This window comes from Rhinolophus sinicus, linkage group LG17, assembly GCF_036562045.2.
Source record: "Rhinolophus sinicus isolate RSC01 linkage group LG17, ASM3656204v1, whole genome shotgun sequence".
Lineage (NCBI taxonomy): Eukaryota > Metazoa > Chordata > Mammalia > Chiroptera > Rhinolophidae > Rhinolophus > Rhinolophus sinicus.
Genome location: NC_133766.1, coordinates 5,644,416 through 5,664,770, shown reverse-complemented (window position 1 = coordinate 5,664,770; position 20,355 = coordinate 5,644,416). Strand labels below are relative to the sequence as shown.

Here is a 20,355-nt window from a genome sequence, read left to right as displayed (position 1 = left end):
GCTAAGAATCTTAGTTTTCTAGAACCTACGCAGGTTTCTATTTGAAGATTGACATTTATCCCCCCACCCCATAGAGCTCTAATCTTCCTACAGTAACTCATTGCCACATTAATATAAATGTCAACCCTTGCGGGGAAAGGTATCTGAGATAAACATGAAAATAAAAGGAAATAATGCACAATAAACATGAAAATAAAAGGAAATAATGCTGCCAGGAGGACAGAAAATTTTTCCCTCCCAGAATTAACCAGAAAATAGTAGCAAAGAAAGTAGCCAGATGCTAACAAGTGATTACACACACAGGTAGTATTTACCCATAAAAGAATTTTGCCATGTGGTGTCATCCGGGGCACTTCAGGAAAATACCAGGGGTGCCAAAAAAATGTTTACATATGACTCGTATTCATCTTTTGCTATCGGTATATATTGAGTATTACAATTTTAATATGGTTTTTTCCTTTCTTAAAATGTTTGTACATTTTTGGAGCACCTCTGTATGTAACAGTGAGTTCTGCTGTAGAGGACACTAGATAACTGACAAGTCTGTCTGAGTGTCTAAATCTGATTAATTAAGAATTGAGTAGCAATCTATTGGGTCAGGTATTGTTCTCAAACACCCTTCATCTTCCAGATAATAAAATGAAGCTCAGAAAAATTCGAGGCATATCCTGGACTTGCTCTGGGGTTTTGAGATCCAAATTGAATTCCATTCCTACTGCACTGGTTTTCACATGTGAGGGTACAATCCAGAAAGATGTAAGCAGACAATTTATTGCCCATGTTGTCTTGGAATCATTTTAAATACAAGCACAAGAAAAGCAAGAAAAAGACTAGCAGAAGGACCATAATAGTTGAAGGGATTTTTTTTTAAGTTTGAGAACAGTAATGGTTTCTAAGCAGTTGAATTAAATAAGCAAAAACTCTCTTCATGATAGTTCTAGAGATACTTCGCTGTACCTGTCATTTATTCAAATTTCAGAGCTTTTGATTTCTAACCTGGTGCACTAATCATGAAGCAATTAATTCAATTACTGGCATCAATTCTTCAATGGAAAAGTATTTATACAACATGAAATTTAGATCATCATATACTTGTAGAACTATCCGAACTTATCTGGAATTAAGTAATTCTTCCCAGTCACTGACGGGAACCCATACAAGTTAAATTAAGCTCTCTGAAGCCTTTTTCATAGCTGCCAAGTAGCCAAACTTGACTGAGAATCATTTCTTGTTTAATTGTCCCTAAGTTCTTCCATTTTGTTAATCACTTCAACATGGCCATTTTTAACGATAGAACGCATCACTGTATATTAACAATTTACTAGATATGGTGCTGACTAGATGGAAAATAATAAAATTGGAGGAGACACCAGATTCTGAGAGACTCAACTCGAGCTGCACTCTAAAGCTCTACTCTCTTTTCTGCATCACCACATCTTTTAAGGCTGCTAAGCCGACGTCTCATCTTTCCTGTTTCCTGTTTCTTCATCTTTCCTGTGATTTCTCTACCCCCACAGATGATACTCACTCCTCAGTCACTTTACTTCCAAAATAACGTCCCATTAAAAATCACAAAAGAATGACAGAATTTTAGAGTCAGAAGGGACCTCTGAGGTTATATCTGCTTCTGTGGTGCACAGAAAGGTGGTGGTGAAAGCTATTTGTTGCTACATGTATAAACTGGGATTTGAAGTTTCTTCCTTTAAGTAAGGTGTGATTCAGAGATGGCAAATCAGGGTGACCCAAGACTCCCTCTGACTACCTTCACACCCACATTCAGCTTGATAGAAGGAAGGGAATGGGGTGAAGGGAAGAAAGGGGAGCAAATCCATAATTTCCTTATATGTAGTGAATTTCTATAAAGTACTGAATGGGGGGTGGGGATGGATGTGTGTGTCATGTAGAGAAATACCGGGGATGCCAAAAAAAATGTATACAAGTGGACACTTTGGTCAACGTTGCTCAAGCAGTAATCAGAAGTTTCTGGACGCTGATGGTAACCACTTTGAGCACCTCTTGTAATTGCACAAGTCACACGTGACTTGTATTCATCTTTTGTTATTGGTATATATTGAGTATTACAATTTTAATAGAGTTTTCCTTTCTTAAAATGTGTGTATATATTTTTGGCACCCTCTGTACATATTACAAGATGGCCACTAAGAGACATGGACATCATGGCCTTAAGCAATGTTTTAAGTTTGTTTATGGCTCTGTTCCCCCTTCCAAGAGGATATTGTTTCTGTATTGAAAGAGTTGATGAAGGGGGAAAACAAAGGTTGTTGATACATGTCAACTGTGTGGTAATTCAGAAATGAGAAGAAACCAGTTTGTATAGTCTGAGTCAACTCTCAAATTTCTAAAGGAAAACAAAGCATACAACTTTCAAATCCTCCCACCTGACTTCTGCAGGAAAAGTACACTGCCCTCATGTACATCCCCTCCTCTCAAAGACTATTTTGGGATCCCTCACTTTGATTAGGCCTGCTCCCACCAAGACAGGCTCACAGAATACATCTTCTGGGTATGCCATCTTTGTATCAAAGAAATGAGACTGTTCATGAAGCTCACCACTTTGAAGGGGTTGGACACCAGATGACTCGTTATTCCTGGAGCCGGGTGCACCTGTAGAGTCTTCAGCTGGATTCTTCCCTCTGCTGCCCTTAACAAGAAGAAAAGTCTCTAGTCTTGTCAGCACCACCATGACCTTCTCTCTCCCGTGGGTCTCTCCACCACCGCCACCTTGTTTCTCCATCTTCACTCCTGGCTGCCTTTTCAGCCTTCTCCTCTCCCCGAAGCAGCCATCACACTCTTCCCTCTGCCAGTGTGAAGAGGCACAAGACGCAACTGACACACGCTATCTTGACTGACTCCATGTTGACTGCCTGGCAACAAAACAAAATACAAACAATGCAGTCATGTTCCATTCTAGGAAAGTTAGGTCATTTGTTGAATTGTGGTAAGAAATGACTTATCTCTCTCCAAATATCTGTGGTTACTTTAATCCTAAATGTTAGAAGGGAAACAAACTTGCAGGGCTGGCCTTACATGAAAGCTGTGGAACTTGCAGTGTGATTTGGAGTCCAAGGGGCCGCTCGGGTTTGGGGAGGACGGTGGAGATCTGAATGAGGGAAGAATAAATGCTATAGAATCACAGAGCTACCAGAAGCTATAGGCATCATCTGACCCAATTTGCTTAATTTTCACAGATGAGAAGACTAGTGCCATAGACCTTAAGAGATTGTTCAAGATCATCTTGCTGGCTAGAAGTTGCCACGAGTTACTTCTCCAATGCAGTAACGCTTTGGTTTATTTTTCAGTCGTATTGCTTCTGCAAAAAAGGAGGCAGGCTATATACCACATAACCAGACTGCTTTTTCCTTCACCGTAATAACTAGACTACATTTTTTCACTCACTCCATATATGAGCATTCCCTCTTATATCTGGAATACCTGTGACTGCTAATCCTCTCATTGCACCTCCTTGGTTGAATAATTTTGGAAGTGACTTCTGGCCCCTCACCTGGCTCGTACCTTGTCGCTGGTATTCACTCCCTCTCTGCTCAATCCTTCAGCTCCACACTTGATGCCCCACATCGCTCCCACTCTCCGTCTCCAACTCTGTGTCTCCATTCACTCCATAGGGCCCTCAGAAATGAGTTAGATGTGGCTTCACTTCCCTGCCCCCACTCCCCGTCTGAGCTTGCAGAAAACCCCATAGGATGTATGCTACACTTGAAGGGATTCAGAGCTAATGGCCAATGTGGATTCCTTGAACTTGCACTGAGTACAACTCCTGGAGTACAGACCCTTGCAACAAGGACCTCCACCCAGCAGCCCTAGTGTAAGTTCGCACACCATCACCTCTGACCCCAGAAGCAGTGCAAAGGAGACCCACAGAAATCTGAGTTGCCATCATCAACTAATATTCCCTCCAAAGTGCACCCAACCCCAAGCTGTGGCTGAACTCTGGAAGCAGCCATGCTTCCACCCCACGTTTGTCTCCCTAGAGGGCAGCTGGGGCCAGCCATCTTCACCATACTGCTGCCCACCATCCCACACATTTCTGGTGTCCCCTCCCACCACCGAAGCCCCTCCAGGATTTCATCTTCTCCAAACCTTCACCCTTATCCCTGCCCTGTGCATCCATCCCCCTCTTCCGCCTTCTCTAACAATCCTTCCCACAGGCCGTCTCCTCACTTTCAGTCATTCTCTACGCACTGCCACACTGTGTCACTCAAAATTGCTCCAGACTTAACAGATGAAATCCGATCATCCCACTCTCTGAATACCTTTATTTTCCCATGTTTCTCCCTCAGCTTCCCTCCCTACACCTGCCTTTTATTTTAACCAGACCCAGCAATCCGATGATCCTCTAGCTTTCTCCCACTTAGTCTTTTCTTTCAGGCTTCCTTCCTTCCCATCTGGCACTCTGTTCTGAATATTAAAAATGCAGGACACTGTTCCTGGGCAATCTCATCCATTCCCACTGGGTGAGACAATACCATATATTTTGTCTCCAGTTCAGACCCTCCTCTTAAACTCTAGGTCTATGCATTAAACTAACTGGCCTTTTCTTGCTGAAAATTTCTTAGATACCAAACACTCAACATCTCCATACATTGAATCAGTTGTCTTCCCAATAGACTTGTTCTCCTGAAACAGAGTGAGGTTCGGGCATCCATTACTGAGAGGATTGCTTTCATCTATACAGTGAAAAGTAACTGCCTGTTTAATACCCTACACATAAAGCCCAAATCACAAAGTATGCTTTGTGGCTGCCTTCCACTGCTGCTGATACTTCCTGGAGAAAGCGCCGACTCAGATCCCTAGAGAGTTATCAGCAATAACTCAAGAAGGGCTACTTTCGGACAAGAAGCCAAACGACTGCAACTCTAAAAGCTACCCATGTCATGCGCACACTGTCTGGTTCGGCACATTTTGGATCTTCTTTTGTGAATCCCACTTGGTCTATTCTCTGGCCTGATAAACTTCCTTCACCCTCAGGCTTGCATTTCAGATATAGTTTGCTTATAATCTTGGCTCCTGGAGTGTTTCTGCTCTATCATCCAGCTCAACCCACACATTTCTTACCAGTTAGTTTTCCACTGGTGAGTCACATAAGAAACCAACCTTCGCGTTTGTTCATTACCTAATCTTTACCTGTTCATTGCCTGAGTCCTTCACTAGCATATCAACTCCATAAAGACGGTGATATTTTTATTTATCATGTTTGTATCTTCAGTGCCTGGATTAATAGTTGGTACCTCATAAGTGTCCAACAAATAAATATTTGTGGATTACATGAAAAAAATGGCTCTCACGCTTCTAGTTGGCAACTGATGGGTGGAGAACAACGGAATAAAAGGGTGTTACTTTGGACTTTAAGAAATTAAAAGGAGGAAAGATGAGGAAGAAACTGGGGAGGAAAAAAGTCAAAGCATAAATATGCATATTAAGCCAACAAGTATACTAAACACATAAGTGTAAATAAGAGATTTGGTGTTGAAAAAAAATTAAGAAGGTAGGGAACATGGAAAGAATTAAATACCGTGTTTCCCTGAAAATAAGGACTAGTTGGACCATCAGCTCTAATGCGTCTTTTGGAGAAAAAATTAATAGAAGACTTGGTCTTATTTTACTATAATGTAAGACCGGGTCTTTAATATACAATATAACATAACATAACATAACATAATATAATATAATATAATATAATATAATATAATATAATATAATATAATATAATATAATACCGGGTCTTATTTTACTATAAGACCGGATATACTATAATATAATGTAATATAATATGATATAATATAATACCGGGTCTTATATTAATTTTTGCTCCAAAAGATGCATTAGAGCTGATGGTCTGGCTAGGCCTTATTTTCGGGAAAACATGGTAGTTATTAAGAAAAAGGACTTGGGAAAGAAAACATGGAGAAGGTCAGGAACTGGAACAGAACCTAGATAATTGACAAATAGAAAACTTTGAAGCTTTGGTCATGAAGCTCCCCTTGGGTGGGGCCTGAATCTGTTACAATGGTCATGACAACAGCTATTGTCTATTCAGCTTTATGGACCTTGCACTCTGATAAATGCTTTCCACACAGAGCTACAAAGACAACACATTTGGGCACAACCAGGCAAAGAAAGCTGGGATGCAGTCACCTGAGCTAGGCATGGATAATGAAAGCTGAATGGAGAGAAACCAGAGCTGGAGACCTCAGGGGATGACTCAGCACGGAAAGCGGACTGATCTGAACTGTGTGTCTACAGCCTGGTACTAGGACTCTCCACGCTGTAATAACGCAACACACTGAATTCCCAGTTGTGGGCAGACTGCGATGCCGCCTGTGACTCACTCATCATTCTTCAATGCTTATAGCCCCACTTTGTGAATGGTGATGGGGAGACAGAAATGCATGAGACCAGCCTCTGTCCCTGAGGCAGAGACCTGAAGCAAACTAGATGAAAAAAGTCAAAGCATGAATGTGCATATTATAGGATCCCTAAGCAGAAAGCACTCCCTGCCCATGGCGGTGATAACAACATCTGGAAAGGACTTATCCATGAGCAAGGTCAGACATGACTTTTTCAGGGCTGGGGGATGAGGGGGGGTGGAGGAGAGCACCTTTTGATTCAGCACCAAAGACAAACTCTGAGCACGTGTTCTTGTCTGAGGAATTGCGGTTCTCACGGGCTATCTCAATCTCTTATCCCACCTCTGCAACTGCATCGCCCCTTTCCTTTCCCCCCGTCTCTAGAAAAAGGGAGACCTTCCTCCTGATCTCAGCTGGTCCCATCTCCTTGCAGACCTTGTTCTGCTGATTATTCAGCTTCTCTTGCTACTAGTCCTTGGTCTCTCTAGTGTCTATAAACTTAGCCATGTCCTTCCCACCCCAACCATCCTTTTTTGACCTTACTTCAACTTTATTACATTGTTTTTAGGATGGCTTGACTATTAATGATATTTCTTGCCTCGCTGTTATGGCAGTCAAAGCCAGCCATCCTTTTTCTCTCTGGATTCTGAAGTTAGTGCCAGGCTCAAAGGTCCTCTTTATACTCTAAGATTATAGGAATAACCATAATGTTAGAGACCAAGATGGGCAAATGACTGTCTGCAACTCTTCTCTGGGTTGTAACTCTTGAGTCAATCCACAATGAGCCAAACGGGGTGGGGGGGAGGATATTTATTAATGAAGGCCCCATACCTCCCATAGTACAGAGCTCCCTGCTGAAACACTCATCTTGGACATGGGGCTTTCCATAGTCCAGAGCTTGGGAGAGTCAAGTCTGTTAAGAAGACGACATGAATTCTTACCCAGCTGCCACCTAGTCCGTGGGCCTATGAGCACTAGGACAGACAGGCCAAGAAGGCCTAGAAGAGTGAGGGGGACTCCAGACCTGTTTGCAAATGGTGAGCTGCAGCCCTGACCCAACAGAAACTCTTATACAAAAGGGGGCAGAGGAGGGAGCTCATGGTCCTAACCTACCCACGCCACAGTCAGCGCAGGAAAGAAAGCGTGAAGTCTGCTCCCTGCTTTTAAAGCAAACCCTGCTCTCTCAGACACAGGACCCAGCTCAGAGGACATGAGGCTTACCCATAAGATTAGCTATCCCTCCTCCCTTGGAGAAGAGCATGTAAGAGATGGAAAGAAACACAGAAACCCCCTCTCAGGTACTTCCCAGAAAGAATGCAAGTGTTGGTGGGACTTCCATTCCATAAGGGGCCACAGAGGAGCATGGAGTGGGGAAGAAAAGAGTCTCCCACTAGAATCCACCTAAATTTTCTGTTATTAATTTCAGAAATCATCACACACTTTCAGGTTTTCTACTAATAAATACCATGCAAATAGAGTCACCTTACTCCCCAGCAAAGCTGAGGTTGTGTGCTAGGCTGAGGAGGTGATGGGTGGGGACAAGGCTGTGAGCCATCCCGAAGGGCCATTTCTATGAGCGAGGTGCAATTGGCTATTTTAAAAGTCGCTGCTGCACCCAGTACATCACAGCGCCTCAGAATGTGCTTGAAAATGAGTTGACATGGGCCTATTTTGTTTCGAAGCAGCCATAGCCAGAATAGCTGCAGTAACTGCAATTGCAGTAAACATTCGTGGACACACGCTGTGGGGATGGGGAAGGAAAGAGTGTAGCATTCTGTCCCCAACTTCCAGGTGTAGTCAGGGAAATGGCTCTGGGCAAGGAAGGGAGGGATACATTTGCAAAGAATTTAAATTAAGCGAGCTACCACCAACATCCCGTCTTGCACTTTTCTTAAAGTAACAGAATGCCTATCAAGACAGAAAGTAAGAAGGGTGTCCTCTGAGGATTCTGATAGATGATATTACTATTCTTGCAAATACTCAGTTCCCCTTCCTGTGACATCCTTCCCTTCTCTGTGACCATCCATGACACCAGGAGTAGCCATGTGACTTGATTTGGTCCAAGCGGAAGTGATGTTTGTCACTTAGAAGCAGCTGGAAGAGCCAGCATTGGTTCCCTGGGCTCTTTTCCCTCCTCCCATGAGTCTGGCAATGCCCCACTTAGAGGCTACGCCAGCCTTCTGGCCCCACAGTAAAGATGGTATGGAGCAGAGACCCAGCTGACCAGTGGAGGTAATGTAACCAGGGCAAGAAATCAGCCTATGAATAGAGGCCACTCGGGCTTGGAGGTCATCTGTTACCACAGCACAATTCAGCCAAGCTGATTTTTATATGGGTGTGGTTCCAGATATGCCAACCTCTGTAGTGTCTAGGAGTCTGGAGTCTATGCAAATCCACCTGAAGCAAATCTTTTTGTTCAGGGTGGATAAGTGTGAAAGGCCCCTCTTGGTTCTGCAAAGATAATTTGAGGGCAAATTGCCTGGAGTAAGAAGTGTATTAGTAAAGGAAGGACAGGCTCTTCTACAATAACAGACAGGACCCCCAAACCTGAAGGACTCACAACATGAAAACATATTTCTCAAGCACCCAGGTCCCGTTCAGGTTGGCTGCTCTCCTGCAGGGCTGTTCTCTAAGCAGTGACTCTAGGCTCAGGCTAGTCCCGACTTACTGCTCTGCCACCTTGCAAGACTTCTTACACAAACAGGATCTACGTATGAGAACGCTTTGGTATCCTTCAGTCCCAGCCACGCAGATAAGAAAAAGAGCCCAGGGAAGGACGCTCTCACAGGAAAAGGTTGAATGACAAGGCCTGGGAAAGGTGTGGCCCACGGGCCCACATTCTCCGTACAGATCTCATCACAGGTGTCACGTAGATGTGAGCACGGCTAGAAGATAAAGTCTTCCTATGTGACCAGGGGGAAAATATAATGGTTTTATGAATGGTTACATTTTTTGTCTTCCACAATGGCGCACTAGCTTTATAGCCAAAAGGGTATTAAAGACATGTTGAATGTTGAGTGGCTTTAAAAGACTGTGCTGCCATTTAGATGGTCATGGTCATCAGGAAAGATCGGTAACGTGGACTCTGGTCTTTGCAGTGGGTGACCATTACTGGAATCCAACTAAACATCTCGGTGTCGGTCAGCTTGTGCCCCAAATGTCTGTGTATGTGAACCAAAAGATCTTTCTGCTAGAGCCATAGCCACAGGGACCAAGTAGAGATGAACCCCTGCAGAAAATGGAGGAATCTGGACCCCCAAGGGTAGCAGTGAGGCAGCGGACAAGCACTGCTGGACAGACATGCAGAACTGGGCTTCAGTAGCCATCCAGAGCTGGGTGGGCAAGGGGTTGACCAGAGCCCAGTTGTCTCTATATCCACCACTTGAAATGGGCTGAGTCCCTCTTTGTACTAAAAAATCCTGAAGTTCCTGGGCAACTGAAGTAGGTGAGCCTCAAAAGCGAAATTCTGGTCTTCTGGCTGATGAAATGGGTACAGTTCAAGCCAATAATTCAAAAGCAGATGGATGTCTCATATTTGAACAAGAAGTTTGTTGAGCAATTCATTCTGGCTGACGGAAGGGGAAGACAGTGTGAAGATAATGGACAGAGGAGAGAAAGGAGAGCCCTAGGATGGAATAAATCCAACATGAAAAAGTAAATGATCCACTTATGTTAATTTTGTTTTCTTTTTCACCACTTGGCCCCAGCCCTGCAGCAATGCCAGCCAGCCAACCAGGTAGGTCAGCTAGCTAGAGCACCACCCACGGAGAGATGGACTGCTGCATGTGAGGTGATTCCACGTGAGAAATTTGGGGCCTCGAGAACCGAGCAGCATATCTGTTCTGTGTTCTGAGTCACGAGCGGGGTTTGAGGATACCCTTTCGGTATGTAATCAAAGTACTTGTGCAACTGTGGGGGTGGTTGATCTGCCTGGTGACACAAACAGTATCTACATGTGAGAACACTTTCAAAGGTTGAATGTGGAGCTTCTCCACAGAACAAGCAGCAGGTGGGCAGCCAGCCAACCACTCATCTGGGGCTGGAGCTGATGTTCTGAAGTCCCTCGGGCTCTTGCAACCTCCCCCATTTGCTCAGCCCACTCAGACACCAAGCTAAGTGAGGTTCCTCTTACCTGTGGGTTGCCCCTACGCAAACCCCAATTGCACATCTGATCTAATCTGAAGAGGCTTTTCATACAGAGAAAACACTCGGTCAAACACACCTCCCTCATGGGAAAATGGCATCTCTGCTCAAGAGCATGATTTTCCCTTGGGAACTATCAAATTATGTGCTCTCACTAAAAGGGCAGAACCATGGACTTGCTAAGAAAGCTGACTGCTATCTCTATCTGTTCATCAAATCAACTGTTTGACCCAAGGGGGTCTCTGATCTTCATGATCCTCTGGTTGTAACCCAGGCACCCCTCTGCACATGTGGGGAGCAATTACAGTGCTTTGGATCTCCTTATCCTCTGAACTTGGTTGACACGGTCTCCAAGCACCCAAATCTTATGTTCTCCCGGCATCCCAGCATTTCCTATTCTGCTGAATGGACGCTGATCTGTCTCACTGGGGGCTCCATTCTTACAGTTGCTGCTCTGCTCCACACAGGTGACCAGTTGGCAGTGGGACCTGGCTTCCCCCAGAGCTCAGAGACCATCCCCGGGCAGCTGCAAGCCCCCCATTATAACCCCTTCCCCACCACTGCAAAGTTTCTGCTCCAGCTCTGAGTCAGTCTCCAAAAAAGACATCGTATCTTAAGTCACAATGTTCTCTACCAGGAAAGTGGTCCCAAAGAAGGGGCCAGAATGCATTAGAGTAACACCATCCTGAAATCAACATGAAAGTGATGCTTCTAGAACTCTGGGTAAGCAGTCTTTCACATTGTACCAGGCATAGGAGTGCTAAGCCCCAGGGAGGAACAGATGGCTGAGATGCCTGCCTCACCGGGGTAGGCAGGCGAGCCAGGGAGCAGGCAAGTTCCTGAGCAAGCGTGGCGTTAGAGATGGTCTAGGTGACAGCAGAGGGAGGCTAGTTCTTGGTAAACCATCATTGCTGGAAAGAACCCAGGAATTCCCCAGCTGGGATTAGGGGTAGCACCTTCTGAAGCCTTACTGTGGATTCTTTTGATGGAGCTTGAAGGAAAGGGAAAAACAGATTGTTCATTTGGTTATTTGGTTTCCCTTCTGACAGGTTGCCAGGTCATCGCTTTCATAAAGAACTTGCTGTCCCAGGGCAATTAGGCTTCCTGTGTAGTTCCCTAAAGAGTGACAAATCTAACTGCAAACAAAACAAGAATCTCCACGAAAACCAAATAAGTCGCTGAAGTAATCACACTGGGTCAGCATGCAAGTACCTGACCTAGGACAAATACAAAGGTTGAAAGCAACAATGATATATCAGGTTAATGTACAGAAAAGCTTTAAGATAGTTTAGTCCTCACCATATCCCTGGGTACTTTATTACAAAAAACACCTAGGTTCTTCAGAAATTTCCCAAGGTCAACGACAGAACCCAGAAGAGGACCTCACTTTTATCATTTATGCATATCATAAGCCTGGGGAATACTAAAGGGTGAACTTGATCTAAAACCTGTCACGTCTCTTCCTTTATTCTTTCCCCCTTCTTACGACATAGATCTTATAGAAATAGCCACATTTGGAAAATGTGCCTACAGATGGACTTGAGCAACCTGAACTTTTTTTCTTCTCCCTGAAGGTATGTGAATATGCCAATGTGTCCCTAAACCAAACGGGAAACAAAAGGAATGATGGATATAGCGGAGAGAGAGTGGTATTGATCAAGACTGGCAAGATGGATTTCTCAAGCTCATGAAATGTCCGTGGACTGCTGCTTATTGGAATTTCACTGTGAGTCACCTGTTGTCTTGCTTTGAGTTTACACACTGCTACTGTGTGTGGGGTCTCTGTGAGGTCCCATCTCAGACAATATGGGGTCTCTCTCTGCGAGGCCGTAGCACGGCCTCCCCAATCACCGTATCTCTACTCCCTCCCCACAGGTTTCTTCCATTTAATACACAGCGCTCTACCTTCTACTACAAGATAAAGGTCAGAATCAAAACCAAAGAGTTTCACAAAAACAATAACTGCCTTTTCCCCCACAACCTCTCTTTACCCCGTAACCTCCCCAAAAGGAAAAAAATGCAAGAAGGGATCTTGGTTTGAATGGAAATTGATTAAACTTTTTTTTTCCAGTTTCAACACTAATTTAAAAAAAAAAAAACTCTTAGTTTCCAGTGACCTTTAAAATACAGAATCATTAAATGCTGAAGTTGTTATAATTGAAACATCTACATTTAAAAGCCATTTAACAATTTTGCCGACTCTTATTTAGGGGGCACCCAAGACCCTGAAATTTCAGTTTTCTTGCCCCCTACTGGCACTGCCGTACCCTACCACAGTTGCCGATGCATTTTAAGTAATGACAGAACTGTGACTCATAGCCCAGAAATTTCTCATAAGAATTTTATTCTATCTCTAGAAACCCAATAAGGAATATTCCAGAAATGTGTTCAGCTATAGATATGTAGAAATAGATACAACCTTGTGCATCTCCAGCTTACCCCCAGATAACCACATGTACAGCTGAACATATTTTATGTATTGCAATCAGATTCTGCCGCCTGCATACCCCTAAGCACCCCAGCCCCTTGAAGTAAATGTTATTTAACTCCTCAAATCAAATGGCACAAGTACCCAAGTTCCAAACTGAAGGAATCCCTCACCCTAAGAAAGGCAGAGAGAATGGCGTCTATTTCTCCTCCAGTAGTCCATTCTGCGCCTGACCCTACATGACTATGGACTCTCAACTCTTGTGCTTGCTCTCTCCCAGCATTGCCAATACCAATTTTCTTCTTTTTATTCCCTGGGACACCACCAGCTTCAAGCTGTTGAGTATAACAAAAGCTTAATGAAAATTTAGGAAGGAGTATGGCCAAGCTGAGACACTCATGGAAATATTGGTCATTGCTGTCCTAAAGGTGGGGATGGGGTGGACAATTTAGCCCACCACAGATGCTGAGGGAGGAAAGGGGATGATTTTGGAGACTTTCAAGGTGTCCCATCTCCCATTCCTGAGTGTCCGAAGGCCCCTCCTCCTATGTTGATCATGAAAAGTCTTAGAGAGGTCTTCGGAATATTCAAGTGAAAAAGAACCCCAATACTTTTGATGTAAGGAAAACCAGCACAGTGGTTTCTGGTTAATAAGCATTCTCCTCCATCCTTCCTACAATGAAGTTCTTAACAAAGCTAAAGTCAAGTTTTTAAATTCTGAATTTTGGATCTATGAAGACCTCAGGGTAAAAGCTTTCTGTGGCCCCAGTATCAGGAATGGTTACTTTTCTCCTACACCACGGATTGATTATTGCCTAAGGCATCCTGGAAATTTTGCAGATAATCACGTTCACTGTTCTTATTGGTTCACAGACAGGCCCACCTTCAACAAATGTAATGAATTCTGGAACACCAGCGCTGCATTCTAACCTCCCTCTTGGCTCCATCTCTATTTTCTCAGTGCTTCATTTGTCTTAGCCATTTACTTTTTTTTTTATAAGCTTTGAAACTTTCTTAAATCCTCTTTGCACCAAGGTAATTTTTAAAGAATCAATGCTGAATTAGCAACAATGGCAAAACCTGACATTAAATACAAGAATTTTATGTCATAATAAAAGTTGTACCCATCACAGTTCTCACCAGATAGATGCCCATAAAACTCACAGGAAGAAAGCGGATGGGATGGGAGGAGAAGGAGGAGGTTCCCCGCTCCAGGAGCCTACGTCCCATGGTCAGGTTCTCCCTTACTCCCCAGAGCAGAGCTTTCTGCGGTCCTCCAATGATCCCCGGTTACCAGTTCCATTCGCCAGCTGAATCCTTCCCTCTTCATCATCCCTCACCGTCAACCCGGGGCTCCTTGTCAGGCTCTTGGTCAGAGCCTGCGGCCTAAACCTGAGCAGTGATCCCGTGGGTGACATGTGAGTTATCCTATGAAACCATCAGCTCCCAGTCTGACTGTACCTAACCTTTAGACACACCCTACCACTAGGGTCTGTTTTATTTATATTTTTGTATCTTTTCTCTCCAGGTGCATCATCAATTGGAAGGGAAGATTCCTATCTGTTACTTTTTGTGAGTCCCTCAAATATGTCACAATGCCAGGGACGCAGTAATTCATCACTACAAACGTATTCATACAACTGAATTCAGGGCCTCTAAAAAGGGTGGAGAAGCTAGAAATAGCAACAGCTAAAGGAGAAAAGGGAAGCTGCAGGTCCAAGATATAACCTCAGCTAACTGTGTCTGTGTGGGGGCTTTACCAAGAGACCAGAGCAGACCACATGAGGGCTGACCACAGGGCACTTAAAAGAGAGGAATTCATTGGGAGGAAGGAAGGGGGTTATTGCTTACAGTGCTATTTAGAGAAATATTCAGCCTCAGACAAGGAAAACTGGTAATCAAAAGAGTCACAGGCTGCCAACGAGGAGACTGTAAAGGAAAAGGAAAACGGACGAGAAGAAAACATCCAGGTGCTGAGCACAAGTGCCGCACACCAAGCTTAACGTTTTACAAACATTGTTTAGTCTTCTCAACAAACCTGTGAGGAAACAGGCTGCCAGAAGTCAACTTCCCTAACGTCACACAGCTCGTGAGTTAGGGAGCTGAGAGCTGAGGCTCGGCCTATCCGATAAGAAAGCCCAACCTCATGCTTCAATACTCCACCCTGGGCATTAAACGAGGAGGCTTCAGACGGAAGCAGAAGTGGTGGGAGCTCAACAAGTCAAGTGAGAAGGTAGGACCAATGTGGAGTGACATTCTCGGGAGACGCTGCAGGATGAAAACTCGTGAGTACCAGACTCGTGTGAGAATATATATGCCCCACCAGTATGAGGCTACTTTTTAAAAGGCACCTATCGACCCCTGTGATGTCCACTTTGTTCCACAAAATTCGGTAATTCAGATCATGTCCCTCCTGACCCCTGTGATAATTCTCCTTAAATTCTCAGAGTTAAGAGAACTTGACTTTTCTTACTAAAATGAAATTTCCCTGTCTTCCTCTTTCATAACATTGTAACCGGGCACTCCCAGGAAACCAAGAAAACTGGTTATTTGTGTAATACACCTCATTTTAAAAAGACAGTCCCTTAAGAGAATAAAAAGACAAGCCACAGATGGAAAGAGTATATTTGCAAAACAAATATCTGGTAAATGAATTATATCCAAAAGCCATATATACATATGTGTGTGTGTGTGTATGTGTGTGTGTGTGTGTGTGTGTGTGTGTATAAAAACTCAAAAATAAGAAAACAAACAGCCCCATTTAAAATTGGGCAAAACCTCTGAACAGACACCTCACCAAAGAAGATATACAGATGGCAAATCAGCCTATGAAAAGATGCTCCACATCATACATCATCAGGGAAATGCAAATCAAAACACCAATGAGACACCACTGCACACCTATTAGAACGGCCAAAATCCAAAACACTGACAACACCACGTTCTGACAAGGACGTGGAGCAACAGGAACTCTCACTCATCGCTGGTGGGAATGCAGAAGGGGGCAGCCACTTTGGATAGCTTGGCAGTTTCTTACAAAACTAAACATACTCTTACCACTCAATCCTGCAATCATGCTCTTTGATATTTACCCAGAGGAGCTGAAAACTTACATCCACACAAAAACCTGTACATAAATATTTATATCAGTTTTATTCATAATTGCCAAAAATTGGAAGCGACCAAGGGATCCATCCATAGGTGAATGGATAAATTATAGTAAATTCATAAAATGGAATATTAGTCAACAATGGAAAGAAATGAGCTACCAAGCCATGAAAGGACCTTAAATGCATATTGCTAAGCGAAAGAAGGCAGTCTGAAAAGGCTACATACTGTAGCATTCTAACTGCGTGATATTCCAAAAAAAAAGATAAAACTATAGAGACACTGAAAAACACCAGTGGTGGCCAGGGACTCAGGGAGTAGGAAGGAGGGCCAACGAGGTGGAATACCGGGGACTTTTAGGATGGTGACACTCTTCTGTGGGCTGCTGTAGTGATGGATACAGGACTATGCATGTGTCAAAAGTCACAGAATGTACCACACAGAAGGTGAAGCTTAATGTGAACCATGGACTCTAGTTAACAATAATGTATCAATATTGGTTCATCAACTGTAACAAATATACCACACCAGTGGTTAACCAGATGTTAATAACAGGAAATTATGTATGTGCGTGTATGTGGTGGTATGTATGGGGGGGGGGGTCCTATGGGAACTCTGTGTCCTTTCTGCTCAATTTTTTATGTAAACCTGTAACTGTCTATCAATTTAAAAGTCTATTAATTTAAAAAAGAAAAGCAAGATGATACTAAAATATGTCTATCAATTAGGCTCAATACTAATGGAAATTGAGCCTGTAAACATGTGTACTTGATGGACACTTTGGTAAGCTTTGGCAAATTTTAATTTTCCTTTGTCCTTTAAGGTGGTGTCTTAAATTTGAAACAAATTTTAAAGTTTAAAAAAAAACTGAAAGTTATTTGTCATTTGAAATAGCTGCGTATGATGAATACATCTTATTTTTCATATATAGAGTATCCACAAAAAACAATTTCTAACTCCACCTTAGTGAAAACTTAATTTCAATGCTTCAAGTTGTTTTTAAAAAAATCACATTCTGTTTCACAATCATGAGACCAAAGGGGTGTTCCTCTCTGAAGAGAATTCGTTTGTTCTTGTTTAAAAGAGAAATCCCTCTTTTGAAAATCCTCATCTCATTTCATCTTGTACCCATCACATTTCTTATTAAGGTTCAGGAATGAATTACCTCTGAAGTTGCAAGAACGGAAAAAAAAAATGAGAAAATGACTAGTGATTATATAACTCCAACTAGAAATGCAGTAAATTTGAGACAAATTCCCTCTCCCGACACACTACACCCTCTCCCGACACACAGAATGAAAATCACTCTAATGTCCACACTGGAGTATTATCATTTGCTTGTTATGACTTTATGTGGTTTCATAAAAGCCAAGGGACAGTCATTGTGTCACAGTACTTGTGAAAAATGGGGAAGAAAGAAGAGGAAGCAATAGAACTCCTGGAAAGCTACAGCCCAAGTGAGGACTGAAACTCAGGGGACGCTGGGACGTTGGGGAAATTCCTCCAAGGCTGGAAAGCAACTAACTGAGACGACACCAGATTGCAAATTTATGGTTTACAGCCCATTCGAGTTAGAAATTTAAATTAGAGGTAGAAAAGAGTGCTGGTATAGGAGTGAAATATTTGTGATCAACAGCCTTCTCTTTGACCAATTTACTTTTTTGGACAGTTTTTTTATCAAAGATAAGACATTTATTGCCCTGTTCATAGTGGTGCTATCAGGTGTGCGTAGGAAGCAATAAAGATGCAGAAATCATAATTCATTGTTCCCATGAGAATTAAAGCTTTGAGAGACCATTTGAATGGGGGTTATCAATGCCTTTCATGCTTCTAATCCATTCTAGCCGACCCCAATGAGATCACTGATTTCTCTCTGGAACAGAGAGGCCAACGAGGCAAAATATCAAGAGCTCCGCCCTAAGAGTCATAACCTTCTGTACTGTCTCTGTGAACAGGAGGAGCAAGATTACAACTGGCCCTTCTCAGCCTTTCAGGAACGCCCCCGACTCAGGTCCTGCATCCCCGGGAGGCAGCCAGCCCACCTGCTTCCTGCTCAGGTCTCTGGGTACCCATGTTTTCTCCATCTTCTCCTCCTAGGCCTCTGCCTACTCTAGGGAGCTCTATGCTGTGTTCCAGCCAGTTAACCGGGGTTACTGACGTCTCTGTACTACATCTCCTCTGAATTCCCTGTGCTCCTTTTGAAATAAAGAGGTGTGAAGTAATCAGGTACAAGGAAAGAAAAGTCACTCAGTGAGGATTAAGCATCCAGTTAGGGTGAAGTGAGACAGACAATGTGAGGGCAAAACAGAAAATAAGCTAAATTGGTAGTTCTCAAAGTGTGAAAACACCCAAATCACTTTGAAAGCGTCTCCAAAATAAATGTGCCCAGGTATCATCCCAGATCCAGTGAATAAAAATGGCAGAAGGTGGAGAGAAGAGTGTAATTTTTTAAAATGTTCTACAAGTGATTTTGTTTTACAACCCTGTTTAAAGCTGTTAGTTAAATACAGAAAGGACGTGGAACTGACCTAGAGCATTTATTCTTGGGGCTGTTTTCTGTGTGTTGGCTTTGAAATAAGGTGTGAAGTAATCAGATACAAAGAAATGAAAGTTATTCAATGAATATGAAGCAATAATTTAAAATATCATTCTTGTGCATTTGTTAATTGAACACACTTTCTTTTTGGACCTGTGAAACACTGCTTCTAAGACTTTCTTTTTAATAAGGAAAATATGTAAGAATGCATGAAGTTTTACAATAAAATAAATCAATTAATCCAAATATATAGAAGATAATTTCCAAGTTAACGTGATAGTTGCCCCCTTTTGTTTTAATTTTTATTGCTCTAATATTGCTGGCACTCAGAAGTACACAATATCAACAATCAAATTTTTTTTCAGGTCATCAGTCTGATCATAATCACATATATCGAACATAGATATAAGAATAGAGTTTTCAGAAAATAAACTGAATTTGGATGGATCCCCTGGAAGTTTAATTTTGGTCATTTGGGTTTTTCTCCGAAAACTAAAATGTCTCCAAAACTGAGTTCATTAATAATTCTTTTCAGTTTTAGACTTCTTCATGAGCATTTACTGCACATGAACTTTAAAAGAAAACCGCTATACATGAGGAGTGAGGCCGGGTAGAGGACAATCGGTACATACCTATGGGGGCATCCCCCATAGGTGTTTTGACACCCTATTAAACACTCTGAAAATCCCGTAGGGCTCTAAGCCTCACATACAGTCGGATCCCCAGCAGAGGTGAGTTTACTGGCATCACCCCGCAAAAAAAAAAAAAAAAAAAGGGCAGATCTGTGTGGGAGTAAGGGTAATTGACAAGTGTGACTGGAGACTTTGGGGGGGCTGAGTAGTCAAAGCTGTGGTTTAACTAACAATTTCAGTTTTGAGTTGTTGGGGCCCCCCTGAGAGCTCGAAAAGTGATATTTGGTGGAGAGAATCGGCCAGGCACTTGTTCTGAAGACCTCCCACCAGAAGCTTCAGATCACCGAGGAGCAGGAAATGCTCTGGCAGAACCGTTGCTGCCCTGGAGTCTCTAGTCAATTTCTTAAAGGCCACATTTTAGAGATGGAGTCGAGCTTCTCTCTTGTTTCCCAGTTCTCAACCTTAGTTTTCTCCCCACTCCCCACGTCTAATTAAGGTCAGCAGAGAACCTAGTTTAATCTATGTGACTTCTAGCGGTTATTTCTTGGAGTCCGTTCAGTTTGAGTTTTTAGTTTATAAGTTTAAATAATCCACTCTTAAGACTTTTACTCATTCTCCAAGACTGTTTCAGTTTTACCTGCAGCACAAATCTTCCTCTAACTACTCCCCGTAGCTAAGCACTTGTGCTCTATGTTGCCACTGAATTTTACGGACCTCTTTATTACACCAAAATGTATAACATGTCTAGCTCCTTGAGGCAAAAGCCATGTTTTACTGATATATCTTCATTCGTTGATTGATTCTAAACCCAATAAACGTTTTCTGGGAAAAATAATGTAATGCAAGAGAAGACAGGAGAAAGGAAGGGAAAAAAGAAAGCACAAGGAAATTACTTCTCTATCTTAGATTCAAACAATTATTTCTAGATGACAACTAGAAATACTCGCATACTAGAAATACTTGCATACAAAGTTACTGGAATGAACCAAAGTATACCTATATATATTATAGGACAAAGAGGAGGTCAACTTTTCTTCTTACAAAGCCATATCTCAGAAGTTGTTTATGTCCTAGAAATGCCTCAGATTACCATGTCTGGGAATGCTCTAGTTCCTTTCCCAG

The 20,355-nt window shown here is 42.8% G+C and overlaps 1 long non-coding RNA gene across 2 annotated transcripts in view; it reads right to left on the bottom strand.

The window, feature by feature from the left end:
• LOC141569361 (uncharacterized) overlaps nt 1-20,355 on the bottom strand; it is a 366,511-nt gene that overhangs the window by 323,414 nt on the left and 22,742 nt on the right. For both annotated transcript variants that reach the window (XR_012492902.1, XR_012492903.1), the window contains exon 2: nt 2,572-2,885. This is a non-coding gene — a long non-coding RNA (uncharacterized LOC141569361). The remainder of the gene's footprint in view (nt 1-2,571; nt 2,886-20,355) is intronic.